The sequence below is a fragment of the Ictidomys tridecemlineatus genome, chromosome 13 (assembly GCF_052094955.1).
Source record: "Ictidomys tridecemlineatus isolate mIctTri1 chromosome 13, mIctTri1.hap1, whole genome shotgun sequence".
NCBI classification, from domain to species: Eukaryota; Metazoa; Chordata; class Mammalia; order Rodentia; family Sciuridae; genus Ictidomys; species Ictidomys tridecemlineatus.
In genome coordinates this window covers 73,101,244-73,119,501 of record NC_135489.1, presented here as the reverse complement: position 1 = coordinate 73,119,501, position 18,258 = coordinate 73,101,244, and the positions used below count along the sequence as shown (strand labels likewise).

General features: G+C 35.9%; 1 pseudogene; it reads left to right on the top strand.

The window, feature by feature from the left end:
• Positions 1-17,635, top strand: part of LOC144369693 (3',5'-cyclic-AMP phosphodiesterase 4D-like) — a 76,178-nt pseudogene extending 58,543 nt beyond the window's left edge.
• Positions 17,636-18,258: the final 623 nt, after the last annotated feature.

The window sequence follows — 18,258 nt, the reverse complement described above, 5'->3', positions numbered from 1 at the left end:
TTTTCAGAATGTGCATGAGCAAACAGACAGGACAGTTGCATTATTTTCAGTGAAAGTAATGTTCAGGAAGCTTTCTGTGCAGAATAACTGCTTACACTTGATTCAAGAGTTTTGGCTGTCTAGATCAAGAAATAACCCATGAAGATAGGCACGTGCTGCTGTTGAACTATTTATGCTAGGAAATACCAAGAAAGAATTGCAGGCCCAAGTTTCTCACTTTCTTCTAAGTAGAACATTGCACAACTTTTCTTGACTTTCTCTATCCCTCCAAGTCACGTCATGCTGACACCTTGCTCCTATATCAGAGGCCTGGTGTGGCTGAGGTTGCTATAGCAACAGCACACATGGGGTAACATTCCCCTGTAACTATGGTGGCTGAGACATGAGTCAGTTGAAAAGTTTCATGGGGTTTTATTAGTATATGATGCAGTTCCATGTCATCTATAGTTCCTGGCTTGTCCAACACTTCCAGAGGATGATGCAGAACACGCAACGCTAATCATTTTCAAATACATGGGCCAGGGTCCTCTCACAAAAGCTACTGAGGCTGCTGGTTCCTTCAACAGCTTCCCTGACTAATAATTATACTAAGAGGCAAGAGTAAAACCCAGGCCCCAGCACTGGAACTGTTTCTACCATGGTGTACCCTGTTAGCCCTAAAAGGCAACAGTGACACTGATGGATGACGGAGTCCCTCTTTTCACCTAAGTAGCAGGATAATGGTTCAAAATCCAAGAAGATGCATTTTCAACCCAGTGCCTGAAAGGAACATGTGCTGAAGAATAAGGATGGAATTATTGTAATTCTCTATGGGGATTTATGAAACTTAACATTGGAACTTAACATGGAATATTGATTAAAATTAGTCATAGAGTTGTCGATGACTTCTAACATGGGATTTGGTTTATTTTTCAGACATGGAGATGACTTGATTGTGACTCCTTTTGCTCAGGTAAGCATACCTCGGTGAGCAGGCCGACTTCTCACAGATTTGGAAATTGGTTTGGGAGGATTTGATGTGTTGCTCGATTTAGTTTTAAAGTAAATGAAATTATAAATACAAATAGTGTGTTTCATCCAAGCAATTCATAGGCTATGCTAGAAAATGTGACTTTGGCCCTAGAGATCTGTTTTCTTTAAACTATGGTAGACCCAAAGATTGTCTTTGCTTCAAATAACAAATTACCCTAGAGATAGAGAACATAAATAGGCCCATATTTCTTAACTGATATAGGCATTAGAAGCAGAAGGCTATATTGTGGATTAAATTGCGTTTAATAAAATGAGGTACATGATCATTGCTTGAAATTCAATAATACAGTTCAACCTGATACCTTATTTACTCCTTTATACATGTGTCATTGGCACAAAGATTTAGCCCAGTGATCTGTGTTTGTTTCACAGCATACAAATCATGAAAATACTTTGATCACATGACATAGATGCAAGAAGGTGATGAGATGATTTGAAGTGTACTGTAGTGATTCTCAACCCTAGATGCAAGCTAGACTCACTTAGAGTACTCATCCCGATGCCCAGGCTTGCATGCCTATGGAGTTTAAATAATCTGGAAGTCTAAGAATTTTTATTTTTCAAAGGCCACAGTATTTTTACTGTGTGTAAGAGAAGTTGACAGCCCCTGATGTAGATAACTAGGGACAAATAGGATGAAACTTATTTAAACTGGGTCATGAAGCAGATTTAAAATCAATACTGACTGAAAAAAATGTTTAAATGTTAAAATACAAGCAGTGCTGAGAAGTTATACAAATTATAACTAGAGGTAGGTCAGAAATAGATGTAGCACCTTGAGCAATTCATTTAACTTTTCTGAATGACTTTGAGGAAGGCACTGAACTTTTCCAAGTCTTACTTCCTCCTATGTTAAATTATAATTGCAGGAGTACCCACCTCATAAGATGTTAAAAGATTAAAATAATACTGGTCATGCTAAATATTCACAAGAATTCTAAAAATTTTAATGTTTATTAAATTTTAATTAAAACTGGTTTAATTGTATAGAGATGAAATTGCTCTTTTCTTTCTAAATGTAATCTTAGGTATAATTTTTTAAATGAATAATAATAATGTTAGAACAATATGATTTTGCAGTTTTAATTTTTTTTAAATTTCTAAAATAATTTAGACCACAATTGTAATTAATTTATAAATAAAATGTCTAATGGTGATTTTAAAAATTAATGTAGGTGGGCTGGGGTCATATCTCAGTGGTAGAGCACTTGCCCGGCATATGTGAGGCACTGGGTTAAATTCTAAGCACCACACATAAATAAATACAATAAAGGTCCATTGAAAACTAAAAAATAATAATGCGGGCAATTAAGAACAGATGATGATCATCATCCATTCCATATGCTCAAGTCCTTTTTTTGCAGATCATGAATTCTTTCTAGTGCTTGTATTTCGGTGTCAAAAAATTTACACTGTTACATTTTAATCATATTTGTGATAGCAAACTTTTAATGAAACAGTTTGTAATTAATTCCTATTGAGAATTTATAATTGTATTACTAAGAACTGAGAGCTAGATGAACAGGCAAAAACAGGTAAAACAATATAAACAACCATCACTAAATTTAGAACCAGTTATCCCATCATGAGTTTACTCAGGTAGCTAGCTAAAACTAAAATCTCTAGATATTATTGTAAGAAAAATAAATCTAAGTATGTTGTAAAAAATGGAAAAAAATCTGTATGTAATATCTTGGCTTCTTATTTCAAGTAATATTTACTAATCTCTAACAGATTAATAAATTTAACTTGGCTCCTGCCTTCAGTTAAATTCTAAAGAAGTCTAGCCTTTTACATGATTAGACATCTATCGTGTACCTATAATCTCCAAAACAACTACTCAAATTTCTCTATATTGGGACGTTTATACATATTTTATATACAAAACATCATTTAGCCATAAATGTTATTTTACAATGATTAATACCCTTGATACTAAAACTTTGAATATAAACTAACTCTTTGTAATATTCAGATATATCTGATGCCTAAAAATAATCTGAAATATACTTAATGAGATTTTACTTGTCATAAACTGAGGGACTCATTCACCTTGCAGAAGGTGGTCGTTGCCCCAGGGGCTTTGAATTCTTTTTAAGTGGCTTCACCACAGTTTTCATAAATGGATTTTTCCTGGAGTATTAAATCTTGGAAGCTGTACTAAAATATAAGTAAGAAAAGGCTTTTTAATACTGAGCAGTTTTAGCACTGATGGGGTATCGTTGCAGAAGCAGGTAAGACTAAAAGCCCAGTTAGTGCCTGCCTGGCCTTTTCTTAAGCTATGTTGGGCCCAACTGGCATATATTGTTGACTTAATTGCCATCTCCTCAGAAAAAGAGTGTGTAATACAGGGCAGAGCACTTACCACTTAATGTTAAATATTATAATTCTAAAAATGGAATATATTTACATTGCTTGAAGTTATGCCAACATTATTTGTTCTGCTATACCATGACTGATTTTAGCCAACTTGCTCAGGAAAATGTCTCATCAAGTAGGCCAAAGAATCATACCCTCTTTCTACTATATTTTGAATTCATAATTTCACACTAAATTTTGGTGAAAATTTGCAGGGAGGCCTGAGGTTGTGGCTCCAAGGTAGAGCACTCGCCTAGCATGGGGAGGCACTGGGTTTGATCCTCAGAACCACATAAAGATAAATAAATAAAGGTATTGTGTCCATCTATAACTAAAGACTATTAAAAATAAAATAAAATTTGCAGGGAGAGCCACATTGCTCTCAAAATGTTTCTGCATACAAACTTTAGAAAAATTAATATAAACAAAAGAAAGAAAATTTCACACAATGCACAATCCCCAAACAATTACTGCTCACATTTTCTTTCTTACTTTCTATCCATTTAGGTTTGTTTTTTCTGGGTGTTACGACTTTCCTTATGATCTTAAAAACAGGCCACTATTGTCCAAAATGGTCAAGGACCTTCCTCCAATTCATCTCATCTTCATCTTCTTGAAAACCCATTTCTTTAGGCCTGAGTGCAACCCCAAAACATGAAAGGATCCTCCCCTATTATTTCTAAATTATGGCCTTTTGGGTTTTGAAAAGAATTAAATACTAAATTACAAGAGAATTTAGGAAGTCACAAAAATATATATCCCATTTTGTTGGATGGAGCTGAACCTAGAACATCTTGGTTAGGCCTAATTTTCAGGAAGGATCTTACAAATCCCTCTATGTTTTATTCTAATGTGAAGAACACTGTTAGAGTAAAGTTTTGGCTAGGGGTCAACCTGAACTGTCTTCTACCTCTGGTGGCTTAGACTTTTCCATATAATTTCAGAATCTCTTTGAGCCCCAGAAAAAGTTTCAAATTTAATTTGTTTGTATACTTCAATTTCAAAACTGAAATTCTGTTTTGGTATGAGTATTTCATTTGGCACAGAGACTTGAGTGTTGAGAATGACCCTACTGCCCTTTTCCTCCCACAAGGATAACAACTTGGCCAGAGTTCCTGGAGGCCCAAGAGCACCAAGGAGGCACAACACTGCTGAATACTGGAATCAGCGGTCTCTGGCCCTCTAATTCCACTGTTTGCAATTATGACAACCTTGTAAAACTCTAAGTCTCTTGGAATTCACATCTGAAAGTCTGTAGTATTGAAAGAAGTGGAATCTTTGATGAAGCAAATGACAGGAAACCCCCACCAAAACATTATCCTGACTCCCTGTGGAGTGCCTCACATCAGTCAGTCTAGAGAGACATGCCCAACCCATGAAGACTAGGCAGGAATACCCACATTTTTTGCCTTCTCTAACTAAAATACAGCACCAATAATACTTTTAGGAAACAATATAGTAGTTATTAATACTGTAGAACATTAATAATAGTAGTAGGACATTACCAATATTTTTTAAAATATTTCACCCCTAAGAGATTTTTATGATCTCATCACAGTCCCCAAGTTTGCTGGACCCACCAGGCCCTCTCTGTGAAGCAATGGAAGAAAAGAGTGGTCTCTTTTCAGGTGCTTTTATTCACCCAGCATTTCCTTGGACTTCATTAATATAAATGGTAACTAGCATCTTTCCAGATATCTGAACTCTTACAGTCATTCATAGGAAATTGTCAATAACTTTTTGACATAACCAAAACAATTTCATATGGTTCAACAAAAACATAAGTTGAAAGAGATTTTCTTTTCTATCAAAATAAACTTTTTATCTTGTACATAATTCTAGGTTGACTCCAGCATTTCTTCTGAAGTTAAAACCTGGATCAGGAATACTTTCATTTCACACAGGATACACCCACCCCACAAGAATCTCAGTCTGTGTTTTACCGCCACCTAGTGGCATAAAGTGTACATGAATTGAAAAACAATCCTCAAAACTCTCCTTGAGGCTGTTCATTACTGGTTCATGAAGTCCACATTTTTTTTCTGTCAATTTTGGTACTGATCAATAGATGTTTAAGAGCACATAAAGAAGTTTGAGAACTCTATATAAATAACATCCCACCCCACAGGCCAGTGTACGGATCATCTCTGTCCACAATTTTTCTATAGTACCATCAGTATTTCTTTCCTAAGGTGTGTATGTTTCTCATCATACCGGAGGTATTTTTGATCTTGTTCTGTTACATTGTACTTGTAGGAGAAGAAGAGAGAGCAGTGACCTTAATTTTCTGCAACTGAGCCATGTGGAAGAAACCTCAGGGATTTCTTTGGTTAACAACATTAAGAAGGGAAGAAAATTATAGGGGCAATAAAGCTCTGACTACATCTCTTACAAAGCTGAAATAATGGGGAGTGAGAGCAGCCCTGGAAAAAAAGCAAAAAATAACGGAACCTTAACTCAGGGGCTCCAGTAAAACTATTTCCATTTCTTCTCCCCAGCAACAGTTACCTACCTCTTTGTGTTCTGCAAAGACAAACCCAGTGATATTTAGGATAAAGATTCCCCAGGAAGCACCCCTTAAAAGATCTGTCTGAAACTTTTATTTATACTTTGGCTAAGGATAATAATTAACACTTAATCTAAAAATTTATAAAATACTGCTTGTCCTATGAGAGAGAGAGAGAGAGAGAGAGAGAGAGAGAGAGAGAGAGAGAGAGAGAGAAAGCCACAATGACTTAAGACTTGCACCACACAGGGAATGATGTATCCTCAGGGCTATTTACTACAGCAGTGTTTGTAAAAGCAAACTGTAAGACACAACCTCAAAGTCAGTCTCAGGGACTGGCAAGTGGATGCCTGAAGGAGGGACAGGGATAGGGGAACTTTTTCTTCCATTTTTATTTTTTGTTTGTTTTGAGATAGTTCATACATATGAAACAATATATCTAGTGATTATATAGAGCATAAATGAGCATCATAATAATAATGAACAATTTAAGAAATAGAAGGATATGAATATTTTAATGCCACTGAAGTATCCCTTTCCATGTTCATCTATCGCATAAATAACAATAATTTTGATTTTGGCTTAATTATTGAGATGAAACTTTTTGCAGGATAATTATGTTTCTACTTAAAGTCTACAGCAAGCAAATGTATGATTTATTCAAAACAAATACATAAAAAACTTAAAATCCAAAAAAATAATCCAGTTTAATATATTTATTATTATAACACAGGAAAATTTCTCTACAGAAAATATTTCTTTTATGAACTAATGTTTCCTTTCATGAATTACTTTCCTCTCAAATGAGCATGGAATATGATTTACCTACAATATTATTTCTATTTACCAGCTGTCAAATGCAGTGAATTTACAACAGCATATTATGATAAAATCATCAGAATTCTAAAATTAAAATTTTTGCCTAGAAAAGGGATCGATTAGCTGGTGCAATAATCTTATTTAAAATGCTTTTCAAATGTGTTCAGTATTCACTTCTTAAAATATAAATCAAATCTGCATGATTTAATGACAGTGGATCATTTATCCAATTTATTTCTGCATCAGTCAAGATTCCATGCCTGTTGAAAGACATCGTAGTCTGATGTCAGCAGTTAGCTATTTGAATATTCTGTCATAGGCAGTGTGACCTTTCAGAGCTGTGGGTTGTTTATATGTGGTAATGAGCCAGGATTTTCCAGTGACTGAGTTAATCATGATTGGCTCCTTAGGAAGCACCACAGATTCCTTCAGGGGAAATGCTGTAGGTCACTATCCCAATGCACAAACTTTCTTTGACCAACACAAATTAATGTCAAGTTTTTGTTTTTTGAAGTCTGAAATGTTTTAGTCTTGGAAAAAAATATAAACTGACTCTAGATCCATGCCAGATGAAAAAAAAAAACCTCTGGAGACAATTCTGGAGCCCTTAGAGCAATAGAATTTGGGGGGGCCCTTGTAGTACCACTCCTAAGTCACTAAATAAATTCCCTGTGTGTGTGCCAAATCATTAATCAAGTGAAATGCTACCCCAGATAAACTCACCCACACTGAATGCTTTTTCTTGACACCTAACCTGTCATTTCTTCTAATTCACACTCCAATCCTGTGAGGTAAATATAAGTTACAGTTTGTATTTAAGAAAACTGAGGTAAGGAGAGGCTTACATAACTTGTTCAGGTTCACACATTAATACTGAACAGATTCAGGCAGCCTGGTTTGTTGTGCAATACCCTAGTACTTAGCAAAACACATTTTAGATAAATTTAGCATTCTGGTTCACATCCAGAACACCTATAATTCTACCTAATTGAGGATCCACCCTGAGGAAATGAGCCCATTCTAGGAAAAAGCTAGGGGCAGTAGATTCATGCAACTTTTCTCTCCTAGGCTCACTTCCATTCCTTGGCCACCTTCTAGTCTGATTGGAATTAGGAAAGGGGGCTATCAGAGGTGGTGGCATCGTTTTCCTGCCTTGTCATATGTGTAGATATATTTCATCTAGGTATTCTTCATACGATGCCATTTTATTGAGTATTTTCTCTGTTCCAGGAAGTGTGTGTGTGTGTGTGTGTGTGTATATATATATATATATATATATATATATATATATATATATATATAGAGAGAGAGAGAGAGAGAGAGAGAGCAGTTGCATTTTATGTGAGAAAATACCTTCTTGGGGACTTCTTGTCATTCACAGTCTTAACCAAGGAAAAGACCATCTGTGCACTAGCTGGTACAGACACATGGTAAAGCTGAAAAGCAATCTAAGATTTACTTAGTTTACTGACTGCAAATTATGGAACTCTTGGTGAATTCTTTTTTCTTTCTTTCTTTCTTTTTTTTTCTTTTTAGTTGTAGATGGACACAATGCCTTTATTTAATTTATTTACTTTTATGTAGTGTTGAGGATCGAAACCAGTGCCTCATACATTCTAGGCAAGCACTCTACCACAGAGCCACAACCCCAGCCCTCTTGGTAAATTCTTAAAGAGAGTTTTGGAATAATTTTTATTTTTATTCTTAAAGTAAGCTTCATTAGTATTTTATACTACACTATTTCATATATGCATAAGATGCAACATACATGTTTGCTTGGGATATTGTGTTAGTGACTTGGGAATACAGGAATGCTATGGAGACTGCTGCTGCTATGACCACATTTGTAGATAATGAAAAGGGATTTTTGGAAAATTTTGACAGTGTGATCTCTGTGGATTTCATATGGATGCATACAAGCCTTACTAAGTGCTAGTAGATTCTTTAGTGGTATATGAAATTAAGTTTTAAGCATTATCAGATTTCCTCTTAACAAACCATTCTTAATTGCATTTAAGATGACCTCAGTTAAAGACATCTCAAGAATTTCTTTTTGTTGTAGGTCTTAGCCTGCCTGCGAACTGTATGAAACAATTTTGCTGCATTAACTAATTTGCAAGACCGAGCGCCTAGCAAGTAAGTTATTCTTTATTCCCTCTTTTTTGCTGAGCTTTTAAAGAATGTCATCTCAATTTGAATTGAACTCAAGACAAAATATTAAATTTCTCACTGCCAAGCTATCTAACCATGGACATTAACAAGACATCAGATGATACCCTGCTAATTCATTATAAATACAGTGTAGTGGTGATTCTAACATCAGGAATGAAACAGTATGACAAATCAACATGGTGGTTCTGTCAGAAATTACCTGGTGTGATTTGTCTTCTAGCCAGTTATTTATACTCAAAGTAACTTTATAGTTTTGGCTTATTTCATAAATTAGCCACAGGCAAATAATCTCATCACACCTTAATGATATCTCAAGGTCATACTGTTAATTCTAAGACAACAATTAACTGGAAAAACACCAGATCTCAACAAAGATCTTTGATTCTCCTGCTGTCATTGACTCTCTGAGCAGCAGCATTCATGAAGCAATTAATAAAATTGAGATTGATGTAATAACAATAGAAGTGTTTGGGAGAGGGAAACTTGAAATGGAAAATGATTTAAAATTGGGGGATTTTGGAACTGGGGCTATAGCTCAGTGACAGAGCACTTGCCTAGCTTGCATGAAGCACTGGGTTTGATCCTCAGCACCACATAAAAATAAAAAAAAAAATAAAATAAAGATGTTCTGTCTATCTACAACTACAATTTTTTTTAATTGGAGGATCCTGATAAATCTAAAAAATCAAAAATAAGGAAGTAAATTTTGCAAAATTAAATGAGAAACTGATAAACTATTATTCTAATATCTATTATTTTTTAAAGTATTATTTATAATAAAGTTAAGTTAAGATTATCAGCCTGGAAGAATTTTCCAAAACAAAACAAAAAAATCAAATCAATATTAAGAGAACAGTGAGTAGAAACTTATTAGGTATTATGGTATATCTGAGTCTATATTATTTTATACTCGGTAACTACTTCTTAAAGAACATGAGAAAACTGAACTTTTCCACTCCATAATAACATAGTTTACTTCTACAACCCACATTTCCCTGATTAACAAGAAGCTATGGCCATTAGGCAAGTACTTCCTGTGATAGAGAAAGGTTTTCTAAAAAAAAAAAAAAAGAATTAGTGGAACTTCCACAACACAAATAATTGACATGGAACCTAGAACCTTGGGCCGATTGTCTTTCCCTCAGCTTGAACATTTACCTTCTCTTTCTTCTTTTCCACTTGACTAACTGGTTCATTCTTCTCATCACAGTTTAAATATAATTGCTTTGGGGGCACTGTCCTTCACACTGCCAGATATAGACCCACAGTGACCAGCCCTAGCTGGCTGGCATGTCTTTCCAACTCTGCCTGGTTGCATCCTGTTATTCAAGCACATTTCTCCCTGTGCCCTACTTGCCTGATCACCTGGTTGATCCTCAGCAATGTCAGTTCCCCAAGAGCAGGGGTGTGGCTGGTTCACATTCATATTCCCAGTGCCTATCAGAACACAGAATAATTCCTCTGTTTTAGTCAGATTTTTCATTGCTGTGACCAAAATACCTGACACAAACTATGGAAGAGGGGAAATTTATTTGGGGCTCACTGATGGTCTTAGAGGTCTCAGTCCACAGATGGCTGACCACAGAGCTCTGGGACCAAGATGAGGCAGAACATCATGGTAGAAGGATGTGGAGGAAGAAAGCAGCTCAGAACATGGCCAACAGGAAGCAGAGAGAGCCAAAGAGCTTCATTTACCAGAGATAAAATATAAACCCCAAAGGCACACTCCCAGTGACCAGTCTTCGCTAGCCACATCCTACCTGCCTTCAGTTACCACCCAGTTAATCCATTTCAGTGGTTTAAGTTACTAATTATGTTAAAGCTCTCATTTAACCTCATTTGCATTTTCTCACACATGAACTTTTGGGGGACACTTCATTTCTAAATCTCTGCAAATGCTTGTTGACTGAAAGTGTAAAGTGGTCATTCAGCATTTAAAGCCTGAGGGTGTGCCATGAAGAAATCATTTATCTCCAGTTGTGTTGTCTATACAATATGGTCATAAGTTGTAAAACATCAGGCTGACCTCAATAGCCCTGAGACCTTTGCTATTCAGTAGGTTATGGGTACAAACTTAACCTTCTAAAAATTTTTATCTCTGAAGGAAAAATGAAATTATTGGTTGCCACTAAAACTTGCAGTCTCAAATTTCAGTAAGAAATCGAGGTCTTGTCTCTAAAAGGCAAACAAGAAATTAATGCCCTGTAAATTTCCTTTGGATGTGGTCACCTGAGTGCAAGCATTTAATATAATAGACACTTAATCAAACAGGTGTGAAGGTATCACACTGGCCCTTCTATCTTCAAAGAAATGTCCTCAGGCCTATTCTATACAAGACAGAGGTTCTCAACTAATTTACAGGCACAGAATATATTAAAATGGAAAGGAGGGAGTGAAAAATCATAGGTAACACCTGAACTTACACCTGCTTTGACTAACTATGCAATGCCCATGGAGACATTGAATTACAATATCATCTGGTAGACTCTAAGTGAAAGCCAGTGTATGGTCTCCTTTTTAGTCAATGCAGATTTGTACCTCCTTTATTAATTCAAACCAAGTCAGCTTCCTGGGGTGTCGGAATAGTAGAATTCAATCTCCACACAGCTGGACTCTGTTGTGCTTGGTATTAGCAAAGAGGATGCCACTGGTACATGGCATGATGACTCTGAAAGAATCAGGATTTAATTGCCCTTCACTCCCTGTGCCACTAGAATGTTTCCAAGCTCACTGTTGGAATTTGAAGAAGACCTGTGCTGCCTTTCACAGACTACCTTTTTATTTGCTTTAGGAAAGGAGTCTAGGAAGAACTCATCTAAGAACTTGTTTTTTGTTTTTGTTGTTTTTTTTTTATTTGCTTTAGGGTTGGTGTCTAGGAAGAACTCATCCAAGAGCTCTAGTGTCAGCCCACTAATGGTTTCTTGTGATCTTCTTGCTCTTTTGTGCCCTTTAGACTTTTTTTATTCCAAGAATAAATTGTGACTCATTCTTTTTAAAAATAATCTGTCAAGTTACCATGAATCCAGTGATTAATATTTTCTGCTTGTTACTTATCAAGATGTCAAGTTCCCAAGTGTCAGTAGTAAGATTGATAAAATGAGAATTAGTAGCAAGTCAACCATTTGGTTTTCCAAAACTATAGAAAAGGATAAATGTTTATTTATATTTTCCCAGACAAAAAGTCAATGTTTTCAAAATTTTCACAGAACAAGAAGTAAAAAACATTCTCAGACATCAATGTTTAAGTCATTTGAATAAACTCTAGTCTATAACTATGTCATCCTGAATATCCCCAAACTCATCTGAATAACAAACTCTCAGCAAGAAGGTAACTACTAGTATAGAAAACAGAGCTATTTCAAAGCAGCAGTTTAAAATATTGACCTTTTTAAATAAAATATTTATCAAGTTCAAATTTATATTTTTAATTTCTTCTCTTTCTCTCACTTCTATATGGTGCTGGGGATCATCCCAGAGCCTTACACATGCTAAGCAATTGTTCTACCACTGAGCTATATCCCAGCCCTGACTTTTATTTTCATAATTTAAAAAAACTAAAATAAATCAGAAGTGAATCATGGTGTATTTTCAATCAAACACAAAAATTCAATCCCAAGCTGACACCAATAAACTTAAGAGCAGTGACCCAGAGCCAGACACTGAATAGAACGAGCGAGAAATTACAAAACACCAAAGGGCTTTCTGTAAGCTTCCCCCAGACCTGCTAGGATAGTCGTCATCTTCAGCATTAGAGAATCTGCTGCCAACTGCACATCTGTATGGTTATCCATTTGGCTTCCACAAAAGCATCCCAAGCTAAGACAAAGAGTAGAGTGCAGCCTAGAGTCACATTACCTTGATTCAAATCTCTGCTGGCTTGGAACAGATTTTCAACTTCCCAAAGATTTGTTTTTCTCACTGGTAAAATGAGAACAATGATTCTACCAGCCTTGAGGCTTTTTTTCAGGGTTAAGTGAGATAATTCATTTAAAGTGCTCATTTAGTATAGCGTGTGACAGACACTTAATGCTTATTAAGTAAGTGTAGCCACTAGAAGAAACACACACACACACACACACACACACACACACACACACACACAACACACCCTCAACTATTTTACAGATATCCCTTAATGTGTTTTAAAGTGTTTTTAAAGATGGCAACAAGTTAAAAGCTATCAATTATAAGTAACGATTTTATAAAATTCTATTCCAAAAAACTTTGGACAATCCATAAATGATGTTCTTTTCAACATAATTTATTGAGCACTTATTTAATACCAGATAGATTGATAGCTTTTAACTTGTTGATATATATAATTGATAGCTTTTAACTTGTTGCCATCTTTAAAAACACTTTAAAAATAGGTACATTTAGGGATATCTGTAAAATAGTTGAGGTTGTGTGTATGTGTGTATGTGTGTGCTCACGCTGGGCTTTGAAGGGAATATGAGTTAATCTTTATATATATATATATATATATATATATATATATATATATATATATTTGTTTTTTTTGTTTTGTTTTGTTTTGTTTTTAACCTAAGGGTGTTTATAATCATCTGGTGGAACCTGGCAAACATCTGTTAAAAAAATAGGAAAGAATACTAGATGGAATCTATTTAAATACCTTAGGTTTACAATAGTTCTAAAATCTCTATAGCATATGTTTATACACCTTGTCAATATACCTCTCTAACACTTGTATCAGAAATGTTTCTCAATGTAAGAAAATAGGAAAAAAATTTAAATACCTTCTCTAAGATACTTTAGAAAGAATCATGCACTTCTGATAATGTATGAACAATCATGAGGCTTTATGTCAAAATCAAAGATTCTTAGCACTGTTTTAAGGAAAACAGTGATAATTTGACTACTTTTCTAAATTCAGAAAGTCTGTGTTAGCTCTGTAAACCCTAGCTTAATTGAATATAGTCAATTAATAAGAATTTCCACTTTCATCATGTTCCTGTGACATGAACATCATAATCTTCCCCAATGTCTATCACCGTGAGACTTAACTTTCTTAAAAATTTCATACGTATGATCTGAGATATAGTAAAAGGATCCCCAAGAATTGACTGAAGGAAATCTGCATCTCCTAACTTAAAAAAATCCTTAAAATTAAAATTTCATATCTAAAACGACTCAGCACCTACTCAAATCAACAAGGACCACATACTTACTGCTTTGTATTTTTCTCTCTTTGTCAGAAGAACACCAATGTGCAACCAACCATCCATCAACAAAGCCACCATAACAGGTAAGAGAGATCTTCGGACTTATTCTTTTTGTGTCCAGGAAGAATATATATCTTTCAATACTCAACATCACAGTAATGCTGATTCTATACTCCAATTCTAAAATGTCAAAGAAATAATTTTTTTCTTCTTTATGTTATCCTCACTATCATTGGTCTTACAATTTTTTCATTTAAGCTGTTCCTTGGAAAACCTGTTCTAATGTACCCCATTCTTAACCACTTGACTTTATATTGGAACTCATTTCAGCTTTGCTCTAGGCATTTGTGTTGTGGGAGACAGAGTTACCCTCAGAATATCTGATATTTTTGTTCCTGGCTTGGTTATCTGCTTCATCTTCATATATGGTAGTCTAATTTAATGAAAGTAAAAGTATAAATAAGAGAAATATGTGTTTTGTGCTGGAAGGAACATATTACTATTCCAGTAGTTCTTATGGGAACTTGGGTTGCTGAGTATAAATACAACTTGTGAGGGGAGAGAACATGTTATTACACAATACAGAAAAGTTCAGTGTGATGAGAAAAGGGTCTGTTATGCCAGATTCATGAGACCCCAGTAGACCTCCAGGAGCCGAATCCGTTGCAATCACACAAGAGTCTTTATTGCAAGATGGAGCCTGGATTCACAACCGATCCCCATGCAGCGGTCCCAGGGAGTGAGTCCCCGTCCTTTATTCAGTGAGATTTTATAGGTTTTGGGGGGATACTCTATGTGTCACAACATCACACAGCAAATCATTCCATATCTCGGGAAAATCAGACAACAATTCTTAGCATTGATTAGCACATTCACTGGTGGGAGCAAGTTGGGTAAGGGTGACTGGCTAGTACAAGAGGGGCATTCCTTTGAACTGATTGGTTTAAGCCATGAGGGGTGTACGTGCTAAACTACATGGTTTCCCAACATGTTATCAAGCACCATAAACTACTTGGGGGTCATCTGGCAGTCCAAGTATTTTCACTGTCTCATGCTGATTGGAGGTTTCTAGGGGGGTTGCCATGGGTCCTCACCTAGCCCAACTGAGTCAGACCTCTCCTGTTATTTACAAACAACTCAGCAGGGTGGGTATGTGCTTAGGAGTGCTCTGTGGGTTTATCCAAGGACAAGGGTCAGGCCCCCTTCCTTAGGACAGGCCTTGAGGTAGAAACTGTGTTATTTATTTATTTTTAAAAAATGGAGTCACATTTGTTCTCAGGTCCACAAATGTTTGGGAAAGAAAAGTAGAAGAAAGGATGAGGGAAAGAAAAGGCATAAAAATATATTATCCCAATGCCTATTGGTCTGATTTAACCAGGAGACTTGACCTGAACTGAACCAAAAATAGAATGAATGATCTCATTTTGCTGAACCTGAAACCAAATTGAACCTCATTTAATCATTTCTCAAAACCCCAATTGATTCATTGAAATAATTGCCTGGAAAAGAAAACCTATGATTTCTAAAATTATTACCAAAAGAAAATTAACATACTCTCCAAACTAGACCAATACTTCATCTTGACTCAAGTGTCTTCTTAGAACCCCAACCCTTAATAAGAAGCTTCTTATTAAATTTTTAGTGAATACAAATTGCTTTAAATTTAACTTTGTCATGTCCAGTCAAGTGGTTGCCTTTGTAGTCACCACATCAGAGTTGATTCTGAAACAGTAGTTAATGTTATCTTCTTATCTGAAAGTATACCAAATAGCACTTGTATTTCAATGACTATTACATTTTTTGTTTTTTTTCCGTGTTTCACTTTACAAATCTTGTTGGTAATGACTTTCCATTGTCATTTCATAGTGTGTATATATATATATTCATTTCATAGTATACATATGGTTTACCAATTTTGTTCTTGACATTGACCAAGAGACCAACCGTAAAGAATTTCTAAGTACCAGAATAAGTTATTTTAGGAACAAAAACCACATTGAACCTGGTCTCCAGCCCTATTCCAGGAATTACAGGTACCCCTGTGAACAGGAGCTACCTTCCTCCCACCCACTTTTGCAATAAGCAAGACTGACATTTTGGTTTGAGTACAATGTGTGCTATTTTGGTCTCTTGGCATTTGTTTGTTTGTTTTGTTTTAGTTTGAGGTTGCATATGAACTTGCCTCACAGATGGGGCAGCATCTTCCCAGAAGAACAGCTTTAGGCACTAGTAGAACTCCTTTGTGTCCTGCACAAGATGTTTGGGTGTTCAGTGGACAGAGCAGCTGCAAACCACCTTGGCAGATGACCAGCTGCACTCAGAGACATGATCTTACACATAGGTGAGAAACCCCATAGAAGCTCCCAGAAACTTTTACATAATATTGAATGAAGCCCTGGAGAGGGAAATAAGAGACAATGGAATTGGGAATTTAAGGCTAATGAGGCCTCATTTGTACCCAATAACTCCTGACCTGAGGACTACAGAAACATCCCATGTAGGAAGGGAGAGAAATTATCTGTCATTAACTGCTTGGCAGCTGGACTCCTCACAAAGCCCAACAGGAAATTGCCTGGCTAGTGAACTGAAGTCTTTTTTCTTGTCCAAATATTGCAAACCAAGGTGGGAAGAGGGTCTGGAGTGTGAGGGGATGATGGCAAGAGCAGTGAAAAGTTCCTGTATGTCATCCCATTCTGAAAAATTGAGTCCTTAAAACCTAAACAATAAAGTAATTGTGGTTGAGTCTTTGACACTAGTTAGACTTCAGATAAGAAAAGGTATTACTTATTTGTTTCTTCCCTCCAGGCTTATTTCCTCCTGTTAGAAGCTCACTATATCTCTGTAGTAGTACTGAGGAGATGAGAAAAGTGGATGTTTTGTTGTTGTTGTATTTTTAAGTCAGAAAGGCAACCTATTAGATCAAGGCAGCCATCTTTGAAATTTTGCTGAAAATCTGGAGGAACAGGGTTGTCTAAATTCATTTCCTCACTAGCCCAAAGGGCTATATTGAACAAGCTCAAGGCTCCCCTGCAGGAGTCCTTCATAGATCTACAGAGATGTGATTAAAATTGTGGGCTGCCTGTCCAGAACTCAAATTGTTCTCTATCATGACAGCTGTATGGCCCTGAGCAGGTTGCATACCTTTCTCTGCCTTGGTTTCTCCATCTATAAAATAGTGATCCCACTTTATGCAGTAAGATCACCGTTGGTAGGTGCCGTGAATTAATGTGTTCACTTTTACCTTAGCATGGTGCCCAACAGTGTCAGCACTCAATATATCTTGATAAATTTTGTTTTGTTGTTTTGGTTTCTCTGACCTACTCTGTTCATAAAACTAGGGGTGTCAGTTAAGACTCTATAAAAAGTACCAGAGATTATCCTCATAAATTTATAAATTACATAAATTTATTTCTTATGGTGTTAGAGGCTGAGATCAACTTGTCAATGTGTTTGAGTTCTGGGGAAGGACAGGTTGCAGATCTGTTTTTCTTATTATATCCTCACAGGGTCGAAAGGGGGCAAGCGGGTAGATTCCTTTAAAAGGGTGCTAATTTCACGCTCATGACCTGATTATCTCCCCAAAGCCCTACCTTCAACTATTACCATGTTGGGGATTAGGATGTCAATGTGAATTTGAGGTGCCCATACTCATTCAGCCCATCATGAGGGACAGTGAAAGGAACAGGACAGAAATTAAAAAGAAAAGGGAAGAATGAGAGAAAGACAAGGATGCAGAATCATAAGAGTAATGTGTGTGGATCCCCCAAAATGGCCCACAGGGACACACTTGCTTTGGACCTGTCCAAATGACACCTTCTACTGTCCTAATTTGTGTCCTTTCCCCTCATCACTGTCATAGATGTTAGTGCATTATTTATTGAGATGATAAGATTATTCTTCAGAGTCTAAAAACTTACTTTTGAGAGCCAGTTTTTTGAAGGAAAAAAATAATTCACTATAACTCTTCCATAAACCAATTATTTAACTGTAAAAAATAATTAAGAACTTTTATGTCATATAACATTTCCTGAAAATTAGTCCCATAGAACATATAATACCTTTCTACCCACTTCATGTTTGATTATTTATTGGTACTGGGGATTGAACCCAGGAGCACTTCACAACTGAATGTCATCCCCAGTCCTTTTTATTTTTATTTTTTAATTTGAGAAAATATCTTGCTAAGTT